This window comes from Pleurodeles waltl, chromosome 5 (genome assembly GCF_031143425.1).
Source record: "Pleurodeles waltl isolate 20211129_DDA chromosome 5, aPleWal1.hap1.20221129, whole genome shotgun sequence".
In the NCBI taxonomy this organism is placed as follows: Eukaryota; Metazoa; Chordata; class Amphibia; order Caudata; family Salamandridae; genus Pleurodeles; species Pleurodeles waltl.
Genome location: NC_090444.1, coordinates 1310892255 through 1310910393, shown reverse-complemented (window position 1 = coordinate 1310910393; position 18139 = coordinate 1310892255). Strand labels below are relative to the sequence as shown.

The 18139-nt window shown below is 41.1% G+C and overlaps 2 long non-coding RNA genes across 2 annotated transcripts in view; both read right to left on the bottom strand.

Moving 5' to 3' along the window:
- Positions 1 to 5164, bottom strand: part of LOC138297382 (uncharacterized) — a 45859-nt gene extending 40695 nt beyond the window's left edge. The window contains exon 1 of the long non-coding RNA XR_011204070.1: positions 5065 to 5164. This is a non-coding gene — a long non-coding RNA (uncharacterized lncRNA). The remainder of the gene's footprint in view (positions 1 to 5064) is intronic.
- Positions 5165 to 15739: 10575 nt separating this feature from the next.
- The window catches only part of LOC138297381 (uncharacterized), a 35967-nt gene continuing 33567 nt past the window's right edge, over positions 15740 to 18139 (bottom strand). The window contains exon 3 of the long non-coding RNA XR_011204069.1: positions 15740 to 15881. This is a non-coding gene — a long non-coding RNA (uncharacterized lncRNA). The remainder of the gene's footprint in view (positions 15882 to 18139) is intronic.

Here is an 18139-nt window from a genome sequence, read left to right as displayed (position 1 = left end):
TGTTGCGGTTTAAATCAAAGCCCCTGGCTTCCAATTGTGAATCATTGAGGTCCACAGAAGTGAACTGGTTAAGCACTACTGTTCTATTCTATTCAACAAATCAAATAGTTGGTGTACGATGTTGACAAAGATTACTAAAACTGGTAACAATGATAGTCCTTCCGGTCAAGGTCTTCTCTGGCAAGACACCTTGATAAAATAGGTGGTATGCTTAATATAAATACCCTAGTTCATACATTATTTATCAATTAAGGATAAAATGGGAAAGTGCAAACTACAGAGGCAAATTTAATATAGTGAGGCAAAATATATATATTTATTACAGTGGCCCCAGAAATTATATACATATAATTATTAGTGGAGCTTGACACATAGCAGTGATGTAGTCATGTTAATAAAATATTTATTATCATGCAGTTGCTTGTTATTAAATGTTTCTCAATTAGTTGATATTTCTTATGATAAAATTATGACAGTGAATTATTTTTTTGGGCAACAGCCGACAAGTTTCACCCGTTCTCAACTAACTGGCTAGTAGGTTGTTCAAGGCTGCAAAGCTAATTTAAGAAACACACAAGTTCATAATTTCAACTATAGTGATTTACTGTAAGAAACTAAATTATTAGTTTGGGAGGGGTGACCCCTGCCCACTTAATAGAACAAATCTGGTTAGGCCAAGATATAGGGGATAATAATGACTTCACCGGACAGAAAAGCCCATCCGCCAAAGTCCCTATGGGTAGGTTGCTGCCAGTGTTACGGCCTCCCCGCCGGGCCCATTACGAGTTTCCCGCTGGGTCAGCGGGCGGCTGGCCCAGCGAGAAACGGCCCTCTGCATTGTCTCTGGCTCCTAATAGAGCCGGCGACAATGCTGTAGTGTGTAGGATGCAAAGCTGATAGTGAACATTGCAACAGGGCTGACTAGGGGTGGCCCTGCACTGTCCATGCCAAGTGCATGGGCAGTGCAGGGGCCCACTTGGGGACCCTGCACCCCATCTCTGCCAGCCTTTTCATGGCAGGATTGCCATCATGAAATCCCTTGCAAAGAAGGGGGTCGGAATCCCCAGGGCAGTGCTGCTTGCAGCGCTGATCTGGTGGCTTAGGACCGCTAGCACCACCAGGCTGACATTAAGTCGAAATCTGGCAGTCTGACAGCAGCGTTATCATCATGGTCGTAATATGACATTCAGCCTTCTGCATTGGCAGTGGTCCATCGGCCACCCTTACCATGACAGTCATTACACCGCCAGAGTGGTAATGAGGCCCATAGTTCTTAGAGAATCTTTACTCAACCTTTAATAACTATGGTAGAAACAGCAAGCAAACCCGAGAGAAGCACCTGTTAAGTTCAGGCCGTACCAACAATTTCAAAGTCAATAAAACAATGCACTACAATTCTCAAATCAATGTAGAAAAATTGAAACAGATTTGATGAGCAAAAAGACACCAACATCATTACAGTCGGTTACGGTGAACTAGAGATATATATTTTTATTTTTTTAGGCAAAAAGCACATAGAGAAAGTAAAGCACCTTTGTAAAATAGCATAACCATGACTAAGTAGTGATTTTAAGTTAACCCAGATTGAGCAATGTACAGCAGATGGTTAATCCTGGTCCAAGTTTGACCTTCTGGACTTAGCCCTTTTTGTAGAAACCAGTGGGAGTCCCTCAAAGTCAAATACTACATCACCGAACTGTCTCTGAAGCTATTAGTTTTGGTGACAAATGTTCTTAGTGGAACAAAGCTGGACTTCTTAGCCACCAACCTCATTTAATTGATGGGATGAATTAGCTGCCTCACTGTAGTCCAGGGCTTTACCTTCAGACTCAGTCACTTTTTTTGGTTCTCATAATCCCCCAAAGAGACATAAATGACAGCTGTAAATGAGCTGGATTCTACAAGGCTGGATACCTTTTCTGTTGAGTGCACTTTAACCTCCACAGAAAGCTCTGAGCACGACAAACTATCCTTCTTGACTGCTGTGGGTGCAAACTTCCTGGGAAAGTCTCAGCACCTTGTTGCAGTTCTCCAGAAGTGGGAAAAAATAATGAGCCCCACTTTTCTTGAACCACTGGGAAACTTCTTTTTGGTCACACCTACATTTCCGAAGTCTTCAGGGCAGGATTCTGGACACCAGCTCTCTCTTCTGCCAGGGATTCTGTAACATCCTGTCCAGGTATGTTCTACAGCAAGGGATTCTGTGAGGTCCAGTTCAGTGATGTTCTGCAGTGGTGGTGGGGTGGTGGTAACTTTCTTGTACTGTGCACTAGCTTTTGACTGGAGAATTTTCCCAAAACAAACATGTATTTCTTTCTCAACTATACCTACCTCCTTTGCTTCCTCTTTGTTTTTCTGTAAAAACAATTTCTGAACCTTTTTTCCATCAAGATGGTCTCTGTCTCTCTGTGAAACTACTTCCCTGTTTAGATTAGATCTTCTTACCTCTGACAGATTTTAAACTGTGGCTCACTCCTGCTGGGGCTGGTGCCACAGGCAATCAGTGTTCAGGAAGAGCTCGAGGAATAAATGTGAGCAGCCCCACTTTGCATCTTCAAGTGAAATGAGGCAGTGCTAATGCTGCCCTTTGTTCTCTAATTGTTCATGTCCACTCCCAGATGTCACTTTTTTATATGTTAAGCACCTCACACTGGGGTCGTATAAGGCAGACTTTAGGTGCAACTTAGTAACATTTAACATTTGATTTTCTTCTATGACAAAGACAATTTCCCTCCTATGTGTTACTGCAGTGCTTTTAACCTTCAGCCCTTCCAGAGCTTATCTTTTTGTCTGAATGGTGTAATTACACACTGATGTCCCCAATATGGAATTTAACTTCCATTACACTGTTGCAAATTCTACCCCATCTGCCATTGTTGTATTGCTATTTTAGCCATATATTAGACATGTTATTTTAGCAATCTAGGCCTTTCGTTGTGCACTTTAGCCTAGTTACATTTTATTCAGTATCGCTCTATTTTTCTAGCAATAGCCACATTGTCAGTGTTGTTTTATTTTCTCTATCTAATTGTTCTTTCGTCTAGGAAAGCATTACGTTCCTAGCAGGACATTCATTTCACTTTGTGCTTTCCTCAAGGCTGCAGTCAGATAGGGTTGCCGGCAAAAGTGGTACGCTGTGTCTCCAACATTCACAGAAACATTCACACTCCAATGTGGGGACCCTTTCTTAGAATGTCAACTGTTTTATTATAAAACACTCCTTTGTCCCATACACGTTAGAGGGAGATTCCAGCCAGATGACCACGACTGCATGCTGATCATTGATTGCCCCGACTCAGCTTCTTGCTCAGACTGCTGAACCCCTGGCCTACATGGGGACGGTGTCTCTCTAGACAACAGGCTTCCTTACTCAGGTATGAGGGATGATGACTTCTCAGGGGGGTAACCTGAGGGGTGGATTAGGGCTTATTACGCTGTGCTCTAACATAGCTCATTTAGGAGAACTATATATCACTCCAAGTGACAGTATGGTGGGACTATCTTTAAGTTTCACTCTCCTTGTCACACTCTTGCTTTTATTGTGCTTCATCATCCTAGTTATTGTAATACATGTAATTTTATCTAAGATGCAGTTACTTCAATGAACTCTTATTGAACTATATTCTGCCTGTGTCTGTCTTTGCCTGTGTGATACTAATGTAACTAAGAGGAAGGGATGAGATCTGTTAGACCACGATTCCCCTGAGGAGCCTTTCTTGTCATGCGCCTGGTTGCCGCAATCATCTCTGCTCTTGGGTAGAGATGAGGTGCTGTTAGTTATCTGGAAAACCCAAATTCATCCGACAGGTGTCACATGGTGTGGAATTGTACTTAATACCCCACAATCTATGTTATTCTGCCGCCCAAATCCAGTAGCTTCATTAGGATAATGGGAACCTACATGACACCATGGCCTTACAGGAAAGGTAATAGATCATTTGAAGGAAGCCAATTTTAAGAGTATTATTTTGTCGGCCTGAGCACATGCACTGTGGACTGAATAGAGGTGTCCCAGGATTCAGGGTCCTAAAACCAGCAATAACGGGGTGTGGAAAAAGGTAAAAAAATCAGTGGCGGTAATGCAAAAAAGGCAGAATTTTACAATTGCCATTAACATTAGAAATGAATACACTCAGGTGCAGTCAGACCAAACTGAGGTAAGGGGCCAAATAAAAGATGGGTACAACCAAAGCTCATTGTGTTCAAGTTTCTACATAATTTCATAATCTATTTTGGATCTCTCTCAGGGGAAGTTAAAATTAATATGAACATTTGCACATGCTGTAGATAGAGTGATTTATTGTTGTCCTTATTTCATAAAATAGATTAAAAAGACTAAAGCAAGTTTGGAATAAGTTAAAGGAAGGAGCACTCCTTTAACAGCAATCAATTGCGGGAGGTGCACATTAGTTTTTTTTCAGAACCTGTGCAATTCTTAGCTTTCATACATCCTAAGTAGTCAAATCTAAAGGACAGCAAATTGGCCAGTCAATTTATTATACTGACCAAGGTTGTTATATTGTTACTGGGCTTTACAAGTTCCCCATTAAGTAATGAAGCTCTTATCCATTTGGGAATCAGTTCCACAACTACTTAATTAGGTCGTATCTGGAAGTAATGCATGTGTAGTCCTTAAGTGAACAGTTGAGCAAGGAAACAGATTACATTTAGAAACAGGCACAGTAGCAATGACCATCTTTTGAGTGGTGTACCTCACGATTTTTTTCCCTTTCTGCTTTTGCTGGCTGTAGAACTATGTGCATTTTACCCTTGTTAACTAGTGGTTAAGTGGCTTTGCTCCTCCTTTCAACAATATGAAATTAGCATGCTCCTAATTGATGTATTTAACTTACATATAAGTCCCCTTACATGGAACAAAAATGTACCCTATGCCTGTAAATTAAATGCCACTAGTAGATTGCAGCACCTATTATGACATCCATTATAGTGACAGTGTAAAACATAAGTTCTGGCCTACCACTGTAGCCTGACAGTGGCAGTTTTAACACTGTGATTAAACCTGTCAAAATACATCCTTTTGAAAAGTCAACATATAAGTCTCACCTATGTAGGCCTTGTAGTCCACCAGGCAGGATGCATTGTATTTAAAAGTAGGATATGTAGAAGTATAATGTTAACATGCTCTTACTAGCACCCAAAAGTTGTTTTTCGCTGTGGCAGGTCTGGCTGTCCTCTGTAAAAAAACAGAGTACAGATTAAAACCCTAAGATTGTATCTCAGAAATGGATCTAGCTATAAAAATTATTAAAAACAAATATGTTTATTAGTTCCTAAACATCCAATTCGATGGTGAAATTTGATTTTTTATAAATATTAAAGAAAAGTTACATTTTGAAAGGCTAATTTCCATTTGCTCTCAAACTTTTACCAAATAGGGATTACCAGTTCAATAGTTGTGGAAAAGGTGTGAAATGCTTCCCAGGAGCAAACAAAAGGCTGACTTGAATGGGCAGTTATGACTCATCGAAACTTCACTGAATATGTAGGGTGTAGCATGTGAGCATCCATTTTGATATTACAGTGTCAGAACCTGCTTGACTGTCAAATAGTGCTTGACACAACATCTGGGATTGCATATAACACCTTTGGCGCATTTCAACCATAGAGAACAGGTGTGCAAGACAATTCTTGTGTGTCCACTGTCTGGTTGCTGATTAAACCTCCTTTGCCATGCTAGATCCCTGTCTCTGGGTTTTAAATGTAACATTGGCGGTGCACTTGAAAGGAAGGGAAGCAGGATGCCAGAACAATTCTTGCGTATCCACTGTCTGATTCCTGGAAAACCCTACCTTTTCTCCCAGTCTTTTGGCTAAGGATTTATTGTGGGTACAATGGCTCCACCAAATTGGATTTTAGTATTAAATGTGGGAGGACACTAGGTTTATCATAGTACACTCCCCACAGCACCCATCACCCCAACCCTCAGAGCCCAAGGGGAGTGTGGATGAAGACTTTTGCCATCTTGAAAATCCCAAAAGAGGGTAGGGTTCTGGGTCAGGAACTATCTGGAATATTTTTTTCTCAGAAGCAGATTGATGGATAGCTCTCAGTGCCCAACTTCGAACATTCCAACTCAGAGAGAGAAAAAATTACCCCTGGGTCCAATCAGTTCAAAAGGGGAATGGGATAAGAGAAGAGACTGCCAAGTCTTTGTTTGCTCGTAATCCTCTTCCTCGTAAGTCTTGTTGTTCTTTGTTAGGGAAGCAGAAATGACAATGCATTTCAATAAGATCACAATCTTAAATTCCCAAGTGGTTAACATAGTGTAGAAGTCTATATCATGCCATATATCCTACAACACTACTAAAAGTTTACTTGGCTATTGCTGCTCTTCTTGTCTTTTTTCTACTGTTTCTACATCAGTCGTTATCTTAGTAATTAAATTATAAACAACAACAACATGAGAGTAATTCTTCTATTTTGATATATATATATATATATCCATATATATCATTGTCACCTCCTGCTCCGTAAGGGGCCACAGACCCTGCAGGGCGGCCTGGGTTACTGGGGCGAAGCATCCCACAGAAAATATCTCCCAAACACAAAAAGCCCAGGCACCAGCCCATGTTAAAATCCAAGCATTTAAGAGCAATTCTGAGCAGCAAGACAAAAATCCTGACGCGTTTCGGCAACAGCATGCCTTGTTCACAGGTAAGTAAGAGCATGTGTGAGTGAGCCAGTGCTTTTTAAATACACAGTCATGTGACTTCAATAACCAAACTCCAACTCCCATAATGCACAGTTCCATAAAATAACTTCCTGAACTGGAGCGCTTAATTTTCATATAGCTGCAATAGCGTCACAGGCACTTCAGTTCACCATACAAATGTTCTTATGTGCATTAGGTATCCATTACTTGATAGTCCACTTGCTTTTACAGTTGCTGCCCAGCATGATAACAGCTATACAAGGAATACATGAAAAGTAAGAGGAGAGGCACACTGTCTCCCTCCTATCCCTTGCTCACCTCCATCGCAATGTATTTCTCGGATAAATGCCTTGTTTGCATGAAGGTGAGCGGGTCGGGCCCCTTCCATAAAACTATCCTTGTCACCTCCTGCTCCGTAAGGGGCCACAGACCCTGCAGGGCGGCCTGGGTTACTGGGGCAAAGCATCCCACATGGACACATGCACATCAGTCAGACAGAATGAGGGAAACAAGGGGAAATGAAAGGGTGAGAGAGACGGGTGACGCTTGTCTGCTTCCACAGTACAAGGAAGCCATCAAGCTCAGCAGATATATTGGGTCATGACTGTAGCTACGCACTTGGCAATCAGGTAAGGAAATAGAGTCATAACCAAGTCAAGTCAGATTTATAATTGCTTATCAAACGTTTTGGTGGATTGTGCTGTTATCAGCCACACACCAGACAAGATACAAGCGTGGAAATCCAAGGCACCGAAAAGAGCCAGGACTTCCAGGTGCTGTTAGACAGCACAAGCAAGTATAGAAACAAGTAAACTCTGCCTAAGCCCTGCTTCCATGAGTGACATGGAAAAGGGTAAAACAAAAGGGCTGAGGGGGACAGGAACACAGTGCCTAACTAGTCAAAACTGGAAGCCAGACAGCACAACAGAAAGTTAGCAGACTAGCCTTAAATAATACTCCTGCCTAGATTATCCTGCAAATGGATTTCTTAACCTGGAAGTAAGGGCCATATGTACAAACACATTTTCCCTGTTCCTGACCTTAGCTTCATTTCTCAGTCTTCCATAGCTTCCAGCCAACCTTACAGCCAAATCTCCTGTTACGTGCAACCAGGTGCTCCCTCCCATACATGACAAGAATTCTGAAGTAAAGACTTGCTTTTCGCATTGAGAAAAAAACACCTCACAAGAGCCAAATGTCTTGTATGATGATCCCCCTAAAGTATGATGGCCCAAAAGAGTCAAAGCAATGACAAAAGTGTGCATAGCAGGGTTGTTTGTGTTTCATCTATTGGTCCGGCAAAATTTCAAAAGGCATTTCGTGAAATGATTAACATCGTAAGCATTAAATGGAAGTTATGTTTAAAAATCTATATACTTTCAAATCTGAAAGCATGTAAAGCAATGAAAAAGTGTGAACGCTAAGTATATTTCACAGTTTCAATCCATGAAAGCAAAAACCAAAGCAAATTATCATAAATTGCAAGCGTATTTTAATTCTCCTTGCTTTCATTTTTGCATAGCGTTGTACTTAAACGGAGCTGCCGAGTGCCCCAAGACACCTTTGATACCTATTTCTATTTTAGCCAATTAAGATTTGCATTCTTAAATTTGCAGTTTAGCACTACAAAAAAAATGAGCTTAAAAATCTCTGCCTGTTCAACCCTGTTAACCAGGAATGTGAACGGTGCCATACATTACTAAGTGCCTGCTGTGCAGTCGTTTGTCTGTATGTGTACCCCAGATTATTTTGTGAGTGTGTGTGTGCGCGCATGCGTGTGTGTGAGTGCGCGTGCGCCTGTGTGCGTGTGTGTTTGTGAGAGCGAGAGATGTGAGCGGTCCGGTCCTCACACTGTGGGTAAAATCTAACAAAACCAGACAAACACCATCTCAGTGAGGACCAGAACTCTATGAGGACAGGTCCCGTAGCGTTTAGGAACTTTTGAGTGAGCGTATCAAAAACATAAAAGTGCAGTTATGCTTGCTTTGGTCCACTGTATAGCCTATTCAAGTATCAAAGAACATTTTGCGTTGAAATAGTGGCCGGTGTTCATAACTATAGATATGGCACGTTGAGTGTGTGTGTCTCTGAGACTGACGTTGGTCTCTGGAATACCATTGCCATATCTGTTGTGTTCCTGAAGAGCAGCCAGGCCCTTTACACATATAACTCATTGATGACATACTTTGCATTCCTGACTAAGAAACACAGGCATCCTGGGCAAAACCCATATATGTTCAAAGTACCCTGGGCACAACCCCAAGATGCTAATTGTGTGCAAGACAAGAATGCAATGCTCCTGATCTTTTTTCTTGGGAATGAAAAACCTGGCAAAATGGGCCAAAATGTCATGAAAACATTTGGAAAGCGGTGTGTGAGCATTGATTCTCGAATATATTCCCAAATTATGAGTTCCAAACTCATTTGGCCCAATAATTAAGTGTCCTGGCATAATAGATCTTCATAGTAGAAGTAGGTACTTGTAAGAGATTATTGATGGGTTTGTCCTGCATCTCAAATACCAAAGGGTGTGTGTTGACTGGCAGACATTTAGGGCTACATGTACATAGCCGTTTGCACATCACAAACTGCGAATCGAGCCATTTGCAACGTGCAAAATGCACTTTGGTATGTTGAAAACCATTTTTGCGATTCAGTAAACTGTTTACCGAATCGCAAAAAGGGATTCCAATTCGCAATTAGGAAGGGGTGTTCCCTTCCTAATTGCAAGTTGCAGTCCCATGTATGATTGTTTTGTGACCGCGAATGCGGTCGCAAAACAATCGCAAATTAGCACCAGTGTCACACTGGTGCTAATCCATTCGCAAACAGTGAGGGGTCCCCGTGGGACCCCTACCCTTTTGTGAATGGCAGTAAAAACAGTTTTTTCTAAGCAGGTAGTGGTCCTAATACCTGCTCTGAAAAAATGAAACAAAAACGTTTCATTTTTTGTTTTTGAAATGCATCTCGTTTTCCTTTAAAGGAAAACGGGCTGCATTTTTTTTAAAAACTGATTTATTTAAAAGCAGTCACAGACATAGTGGTCTGCTGTCTCCAGCAGGCCACCATCCCTGTGATGGTGGCCATTCCCAAGGGAGTCGCAATTTGCGACCTACCTCATGAATATTCATGAGGTAGGGCATTTGTGACCCCCCTTGCGAATCGCAAACAGTGTCATTCACACTGTTCAACATAAGATTTTGCGACTCGCAAAACAATTCTTTCGTACATGTAGCCCTCAGTTCCGTACTTCACTGTTCTTGTTCCAACAGTCAATATGCAACTTGCAGTGCTCCACCATGAGGTGGGCAAAAATACCATACTTTTGAGATTAAGTTTTATGAGGTAATCCTCCTACTAAGCAGCAAATTAGTGAATTCTCCACCTACTGTTCTCAGCAGCAAGGGGGCCTTCTAGTCTTTTGGGTAAAATCTGAAGTCATGGCTTTTTAATGTTTAGTTGTTTATCGTATGGGTAGCTGTGTCTCTATGGATAAACTCAGTCGGCTTCAAGAAAGCATGAGTGTTAAAATCATTAGGTTTGTGAAAGGTTCTCCAAGTCACGGAACTGCTGTAAACAGTTTTCTGTGCAACTGGTTGAAAAACTCTATATCTATTCAGGGTATTGTGTGTTATGGTTTGAACTTGCTGAAATTGAATACTTGCATCCGAGTTTTTTTTTTAATTAATTAGGTTTTGTATTTACCTCTGCAGCACATGCATTTGACCTGATTTCTAAGAATGCAATTAAAAACTCACAGCTTCGATATTAAAATAAAACGTGAAACATTCCCAGCTAATTAGGCTCACAATCTCAGCATTTTACGAAGACTTATTTTTAACTTGACGTAAGTGCAGTAAATGTATTTGATGCGCTACCATAACAGAAATGTCTCATTACAATGCTTTTATTTTTCTTTCGTTTTCACCATTGTCCGAAGTAGCTCTGTTAGTTTAGATGAGTGTATCGGGCACGAGAACATTCTGTATTAGGAATTCGCCTGTTCCCATGCTACGTTCTGAGGTTTCCAATCTGAAAACGTGATTTAGCCTAATGAGGTATTAAAAGCATTAGGGAACTTAATATGAGCAGGCTGTGCTGCGACTTTCCACTAATTTCCAGGACGCCGGGCCTTCCATCCCGCCCTTTTCGTGAGTGTACGGTTCAGCGGCCTACACAGAACTTCAACCTGTGGCACTTAATCAGTCTTGTCCTCAGCCATTGAAAAGAGTCCTGATCAGATGGCTGTAAAGGGTCCCCTGTGAGGTGAATAATGGTCTCATATCAATTCATGGGGTCATGCAGTACAATGCCACCACATATTTACCACAATTCAGCTCAGACAATTGGCAGGCCGCTTAAAGAGGCCCGAGAGGGAGAATGGGACGGCGTCACGGATACTAGGCCTCTATTGGCACCCGGGAGAGGGTGGTGGTCTTTTCAGCAAAGCTGCTACAACCCTTTCTCTTTTCTCGCTAGAGTTGCCTTGAATTGAGCAGTCTGAATTTAATTTTATGGTTACTGAGATATTTGTTGGAAAATAGGCTTGAAGAAGAACTGGGAGCAAATCAGCATATGCTAATGTATGCGATGGTGACGACATTTCTCAGCTCTTCCAGGGGCTGGAAACACTGTCGACGAATCTGGTACTAGGTGTTCAGTTGGGTTTCGTTTACTACGCATAGGCTCGCAGTATATTTTTTCGAGGCGATCCTTGATGTTTACCAACATTGGATTTGAGCCCAGGAAGTGTTGGAGCGCGCCTCGAAGTATTAATCTGCAGTGTTTTACCCACTAAAGTGGATATCGATTTGGACGCCAGGAAGGAAACAGGTGCTAGGAAAGCATTCCCTGCCAACTTATTTGAAGTCTGTAATATGTGTGTTCATTTTTGGAAAGAACACAGCACTCAATTACTGTGAATTCGACTGTGCATATTGTTCAACCTTAAAATGTTGTCATTGTCCCAGTGGTAAGGTATACCGCCGCAGATTGTAAGAATAATAATATTTGAGTCCCGCTAGACCTCTCTTTTCCTTGTGTTTCTCTGGCTGAGTTTTTTTCAGTCAGATTTGTTTACAGCTGCATGACGCCATCGCCTGGGTGGGAAGCAAAGACAGAAACATCTTCATCTACACTCTCTTGCCACCAAATTCCAAGCTGAAGGCACACCATATCTTTGTCCCTTGGGTGTGACATGGCAGAGCAGGGTCACCCTAGGCAAACACACACAAGAAATAGAATTGTGATTTTGAAAATAATTCTTGTAAAGTTGTCTTCCAAATGTTTGTGGTGGCTGAGAGTGCAGACTTGAGCATGGAAGACCAAATAACATGGGGGTAATTTACAATGTAGTGAGCAGACGGCCTGCCGGTATGCCAGTTCGGTAGGGGTTATGATGTCCACTGCTCTGGTGGCAGACCACTAGCCATATTTAGAGATCCCCTATAGGCAAGCAATGATCTCTATGCCTTCAGCAGAGCCGCCATTGTGGCACTTCTAGTGAAGGCACTGAAGCTTTGCTGAGCAGGTAGCATGTAAATATGTCCCCTAGGCAATGTTTTTTGATTTTTAGTAGCAAAAACTAAAAGCAGGAGGGTGTTATTTTATACACAAAAAATGGCCATGATGAACAGGGAGTTTTCTCCCAGTGCCTGAGTGGTTGAGGGGGAGGGTCAATCTTCTTGTTTTCTGTTTGAGACCCTCAGACTTTCCATAATGGTCCCAAACATAAAACATGTCCATGGGAACAACCACCATAAATAAGGTGATAGTTCTGACGGAAATTGACCAACAGACTTTTGGCGGATGAGCCATTGGTTAAAGGTTTCCACAGATGGACTCAGCTGAGGCTTAACTGTTGGAACCCTGGCACTTCCACTGGCTCTAAATAGATGAGGACAGCCACGGATTTAGCAGATGGGCATCCCCCGACCTTTTGGCGGCTGCCCTGCGGTCACTACATTGTAAATTACTCTCATGGTCTCTACAGCAATTCTGTTAGATCAGACCAGCACACGGAAACAATGGGAAAGTAAGACAAGACTAAAACAATGGGGACTTGTGTAAGGGTATGCAGCTAATGTAGCAGTGCGTCGTTTTCTTGGGAATGTAGTTCAAAGAATAGGGATGTTTGTAGAGCTGTAAATTAGACAAGCTCAGAATTAGGAATTTGCTTGCAGACATTGGTCAGTAGTCTCCTCACTTGTATACACATGTTCCTTTGGTTAAATATGTTGTTGTGACAGAATGCACAACATAAAAAGAACACAGGCTTACATTGATATGCCACAATAGCCCTCCTTATAACTTGACTTGTATTTATTGTGATATTCATACCTAATAAATAATGATACAATTGGCTTCTGTGGACCACCCACTTCATAACTACTGGAATCTGGGAACTTCCACTGAATCATTTTTGGAATCTGGGGATGCCCATGGAGTCATTACTGGATGCCAGAGCATAGAGCTTAAGCAATTTCAATAATTTAAACCTCAAAACCATACACAAAGATACAGAAACAAGTATTCATCAAACAAAAACACAAATTATGAAATATTCACGAACAAGTATTTAAAATTATCAACGTTTTCACTTTAATGGCAAGGTGGGGGGTTTCTGAATTCAACTGAGGCCACCCATCGTCCATACTACATTCTTATCGACACATTTGCACTACTCCCACAAACCAATCCGAAGACACACATACAATTTTTGAGCATACAATGGCTAATTCCTTCTCATTTACTTAACTTTTTAAAATGTTCAATTTTACATTTTGATTTTTTGCATACACCTCGGTTAATAACATTTAATTTTCTAAACATTTGCGGGCCCCTAGGGTTCCCCAGACTACAAGTCAAAAACCAATGTTTATGTGATTTATCACCTATGCTAAATAGTACCTGTTACAGGTTTTTCCCTTTGAAAGGGAAATAACATGCAGATTTTGGTGCTACTTCACCAGAACCCCCCTGCACAAATTCTGCATATTCTGGTATTTAGCAGTCACCTTTTACTTGATAAATGTCATCAGGTGTCACCTGCCTATGTCATAACTGCTATATGTGCATTAGTTGGAAATACCCTTGTATCTGAATTTATGGGGCCTTAATGCAAAACACATTGTATGCTTATGTCAGTCTCCACATTACACTGCATGAAAGAGATGTTAAATATAACAACTTAGAAGGGACTAGCAGAGTGGTTTTGAAATAGGCAAAATGTGATCATACAATGTCAGTTTATTCCACTTCTGTGTATACTTACAGTCTTAGGATACTGAAGGGGAAACAACTGTAGGTAGCACAGGACTCCCCTCGTGCTATAGGTTCCAGGAAGTACAAGTAAAGAGAACAGCATAGATAGTGAAAGCTTTACGAAAGAACTCTGAAAACATTTGGATTCACCTTCATCTGGTAGATTTTCATGTGATGCAGAAAAAAACTTCCCATTAGAGCTGCAAGGCTAGAGAATTTTCCATTCTGTTTTTAGTGTGTTGCCTGAACAGATACAAAATAGCGACTGTGTCTGATTCTTTCCAGCGTTGAAACGAGTTGTTTTTAGCCTCTTTTTAAAGCAGTATAGAGTAAGGAGATTGTCAGGTCAAATGATTTCTGCCAGTCACAGAAAATTTGAATAACAGAGAGTGTGTGTTTGGCGGGGACTGGGACTGGAACTGATAAGATGTTTCCTTGAAATACTTACTAGGTAAGGTGCAAATTGTGAAAAAATAATAATAGAAATGTAATATTGTTGCTCCCTGGGGGTAAGGACTTGTAGCTAGAAAATTTAAATCTGAACACTTCAGTAGAGCGACATCAAACGCTGTGATGAATCTTTCAAGGATATCCCCTGGCTGGAGAGGAGTTTCTGTCTGTTAGAGTCAACATTCCACACAAATTCCCAGCAGTTTTCAGAATCATTAATGAATCACCCGAGCTTCAGTTCATTACGAAGACAAGCTTTTTTAACCAAAGATACCATTCCATGTACCTCATTTGTTGGCCACATGCAGAAAATATTTCTGTAGTCTATGAAGCAGTGATCCTCTTTCAGTCAATGTGCCAATCATTAATATTTATGTCAGTGTAACAAAATCTGTAAAACCATAGTACACACTGTAGCAAAATACTCAATTGGCAGGTCCTGCTGACACTCCATAATCACACATCAGTTTCACCATTAGAAGATCATTATATAAAGCACGCATTGGCAAACCAACAAGGCCTTTATGGCTTTGTAAATGCTTGTTTTGTCATGATTTTTGAAAAACACATTATTGTTGAGGAGCTGCCAGGACTTGCCAAGATAAAACATTTTGCTACAAACATATTTTTGGTCTTACGAATAGCCATAGTAGTCCCATTACTGAGGGAAACTATTTTGTGTGTGGATGTGCACCTTGTGAAAGAGCAGAATGCCATCGCTCACAATTAAGTCATTGAATGCCTGACATGGGCTGACCCTTTTGGCCATACTGTATGCTGTAGTAGGAGGAACAAAAATGTGAAAGACACTACAGCCCAATGGATGAAGAAAGCAGGCTGAAAGCCCCATAAGTACACACGCAAACACACACACACAGGAAAGTTTTGTGTCACAAGTGATTGTGTGTATATATCAATAAGAACTTGTGGGGCTTTGAGTGAAGGACATTTTTGTGACACACACACATATATGTGTGTGTGGATGTGTGTGTGTGTGTGTCACCAAAATTTCAGTTACTTGATCCACATAGAAAAAGCAAGCCACACCAGCGAAAGTATACTGCATAGAGGTATTCGTTCAGCAGACAAGCATGATGCCATTTCAACCAGCCCAGGTCTTGATCAGATTTCACTTGCTTAGCTAAAGTGCATACATAGTGCAAACAACATAGTTCATGGACTTCCCATTGAAAAAGTACAAGGAACACCCACATTGTACATAATTAAGTAGATAGTCAAACCAGTCACGAGGATCTAAATTGATCATTCATGTCACACACTCATGTGGTTCCAACTGCAGAGGCAATGCTTTACCTCTCATCCCTCCGGAGGGCAGCCCACAATCAAGGAACCACACTGCCCTTGAGGGGAAGGGGGGGTTGGGACAAAAATGATAAGATAGACTAGGGGTGCCAGTCCTACTCTGTTGACTTGCAACACTGTATAAGAGGTTCTGCACTCCCTGGACCTTTTGTGTTGGTGTGGATGCAGTGCTCTGGAAAAAATAAAGAAGAATAGTTTATCAACAGTTCTCAGAAGACACAGATTGCATAGATATTCACAATATTGTACACTTACAAGCTTCACCACAAGTACTGCATGAGAACAGGTACAGATCAAGATTTAAGGCTGGGGTTTCTGTCACTCCCAAGAATCATTTTGAATTCAGTTCTCTGTATAAGTTTTTATACATATATAGTGCAGTCTAATAGATCTTCTCTTGTTCTTTTTACAACAATTTGTCAAGAATTACAGGTGGGTGGATTTCAGTTCTGATATAATTCAAGCCCAGATTACCCTCTCTGTAAAGGAATTCAGAGTGCTAAAGCTATTAACATAAAGATAGTGTCCGATTTCCGGAAAACAAGCTTTCTCTATTCAGAGCTAAGTCTTATAGAACGTCTTAGGCTTAATCCATGGATTAGTGTGCACTAACCAGTGATCAAGTACTTACCTTGTCTCTCCTACTTAAAACTGGAATCCTGAGGAAGTCTTCGTAGATGTAGCACAGGGAGCCAAAGAGGAATTGCTACACTAGAAATTAAGATGGCAGAAGCATCAACAGCGTCATGATCACAGGAGCTGCAGGGAGGCTTGGCTGAGAAAGACTAGAAAGTTGGATGAATTTGGTCAACTCAGGAGGTGAGTGCAGCGATGATGCTTGCTTGGGACCAAGGCTAAGCACCGACTCAAGTTTTGGTTGCAGTTTAAATATTCTAAGGGTGTGGCTGTTCCTGAAAGCCAAGTGGCTCACATGTGAAAGAGGAAGGTTCCAACAAGCCCTGGGAGTGAACACCTGTCAACATAGTGATTTTTGCCTTTAATGCATGTAGGTGCAATGAACTAACATCAGCGGGTGCAGCCAAAACATCATGGCAGTTGGGACCAATAAACAGAAGCAGGTGGAATCAAATAATATTAGCAGGTGGAGTCAGTAGGTCATGGCAGTTGGAACCAATAAACAGAAGCAAATGGAATTAATTAATAGCAGGAGGAGTCAATAGGTCATGGTAGTTGGAGCCAATAAATAGGAAACACGTCTATTCCTCAAAAGTGTGCAAACCAAAAAACAAACTAAACAATGGCACCAGAATATTCTAATGGGTTCATGTGCTCTGGAAAGGGGCCTGTCAAGGGACTGAGTATAATGGGATCATGCAGCCTGAGGGGTGCTTATCCTGGTGTTGCATGAGGCCATGAAGCGCCACTGGGGAAATACATCAGCCCTGTGCACCAAACCCACTGTAAAAATGGAGCAAGAGGGGGCTGTGGCAAATCACTATCCACATTGATTTAGACTAGTAAATATTTAAATAGTCATCTGGACCTTCTACCCCTTATGTCACCCATAACTCGGCAACCTAACAACCATAATTCTAAACTTTTTTTGATCTGTGACAATGTTACATGTAAGCATAGAAAAAGACTACCCGCTTTGTGTAATTCATACTCGTATGTAATTTACTGCTTACATTGTCACAATTCATCATTGTACATCATACAGCGAGCACAAACAAATTACAACCAATACTCTGTTCATAATGACTGAGACTCTAGTGATCACTTAGACTTATCCTTTGATCACTTGTTTACACATAATCATAATGTTGATCTGGTGCTCAGTCTGATGGAACGTAACTAGGTCAATAATCTCCTCGAATGATCTACGTACAGTCAACATATAATTTTGCCATGTCACTATCAAATTAATCTTTATAACAAAAGAGCCTTACAAAAAAGGGAAAGGTAGAGTGATCAATCACTAATGTGCTACTGCTATGAAAAAGGGGCTGCCCAGTGTATAAATCCAGATATTCCTATAGCCATTAAAATGACATAGTAAACAATGTACTTACAATCAGGGTGCAGCACTCATCCTCAATTTGTTTCTAAAGATGTACATGTAATTTTTGCTTACCTTCATACCTGTAGGTGCAGTACATCCAGCTTGTATTATGTATTTTAATTCCAGTATGTTTAGGGCATTTATCCTGTCATCACTAGACAGTTTTTGGCAACCATATTGATCCCAAAATACTTTAGTTCTCTCCAATTGTCCTTACACGACTTTCAAAAATGTTTGGCAGTAAGGTGTGCCAGAAAATGATTAGGTATCTCCCTAATGTGTTCCAGTATATGTTTTTCTACTAGAAAGATTGTGCTTCCAATCTATCATTTGGAGGCAAGGGCATAAGACAACACATATGACATATATTCAGTTTTGCACATGATGTACATGTTAATGTGATGTCA